We start from the raw sequence: 1,797 nt of genomic DNA, 5'->3' as shown, positions 1-1,797 counted from the left end.
AATTTCAACAGAGCCGCTGTTTTGGGGTATTTACTTCGGTGATATCACCCGGTATCTCAGATAATGATGTGTCTAACTGTTCTTCAAAGGTCTCCAAATCTGCACCGTGCATGTTTCTGTTGTTGTTTGGTAGAACATGAAAGGTTAAATAATCTCTTCCACCGAGTCAATCTTCTTTTCGAAATTTCAACACGTATTGTTTTATTGCAGAGGTCTCTTAGCTTCGCAATTTTTCATTTGCAATTGCTTTCGAAAACGTTTCTTATATTTATCAGCAGAGTTGGTTTTGTTGATGGCTTCGCGGAAATGTTGATCATCTTGGGTCAGTAAAATGTGATGGTCTGGTAAGTAGATGTATATGGGTTAGTTTCTATCCAATACCCTATATATATATAATTATATCAATTTATTTTATTTGTTTCAGTAACAGTTTTATATTTAAGAGATGAGAAATTATGTACATTATTTACATTATTTACTGAACCCGAAACCATGTAGTTGGGAGCCATGCTTCTTACAACACAGCCACATACATACATATATCTTGTTAGAATAAAATCGCTTGAGTATTCGGTTTAAATTTATTATTTCATTCATAATTACACCGGAATGATTGCATGTCTTTTATTGGCTTGCGTTATTGAGTTATAATTATATTAATTCTATTTTTGAAAGCTTTCCTCTTTCAAAGAATTAAGTTCTCATATATTTTATACTACTAAAAATCATTGCAGACTAACCTGATAAAAAAAAAGAAAATTGCAATACATTATTCAAGAAATAAAACATATTATGAGGATATCATAACCTAAAATGAGTGACTCATTATACAATGTTGAACATATATTAGCATTTTTAAAAATTAAGGGCATGAATATCTTTTAAATTAAATATATGCTTCATACATAGTCGCAAATTTCTAAGAAAAACATTTGTAAGAATTATTTTCATAAATTTCCATTTAACCCATTAATATACGGTATCTTGTATATGAGGAAAGCGATATCAGAACCGATATCTATTGGGTCATTAGAATAATGTTGGTGAATTCATAATGTCTTCTTTCTCAGTGCTTAAACGTTTATATCTTAAATTGTCAATTTCCTTTGGTTGTAATAGAGCAATGATAGATACAGTTAAGTTTGTGCAACGAAAAAAAGACCTACAAAAATACAACATATGTAGCATGAGTGAAATTTAAGAGAAATTAATAAGTTTACAGATGCGAATGGAAGCCATGGAAAAATTTCCTCTTAGACGGTATATTACGAGCTCAAGCTAACGACTGAGATACTGTGTGAAGAAATGAAAAACTATGTCCATATGAATGCGACATATGTCATTTTTTTTCCTCACCATCAAATGACAGAAATGTTACTGGAAGTGTGTTAGTTTCTGAAAGTATATGTGGTTTCATTGTACATAGTAAATCGGTAGTCTATGTAGTACGTATGTATGTATCTTTGTCTGCATGTATATATGTATTTATGTATTTATGTATGTATGTATGTATGTATGTTTGCATGTATATATGTATTTATGTATTTATGTATGTATGTATGTATGTTTGCATGTATATATGTATTTATGTATTTATGTATGTATGTATGTATGTATGTATGTAGCTATCTATCTATCTATCTATCTATCTATCTATCTATCTGTTTGTCTGTCTGATTATTTGCCCGTTTTCTGTCTGTATATATAACTTATTATATATGTATATATGTACTATTTACCATATCTATAATAAGCTATAAATATACGTTACATATGCATATTGCAAACACACGTACC

Source organism: Octopus bimaculoides, chromosome 12 (assembly GCF_001194135.2).
Source record: "Octopus bimaculoides isolate UCB-OBI-ISO-001 chromosome 12, ASM119413v2, whole genome shotgun sequence".
NCBI lineage: Eukaryota > Metazoa > Mollusca > Cephalopoda > Octopoda > Octopodidae > Octopus > Octopus bimaculoides.
The sequence above is the reverse complement of the archived record's forward strand: the minus strand, read 5'-3'. Positions refer to the sequence as shown.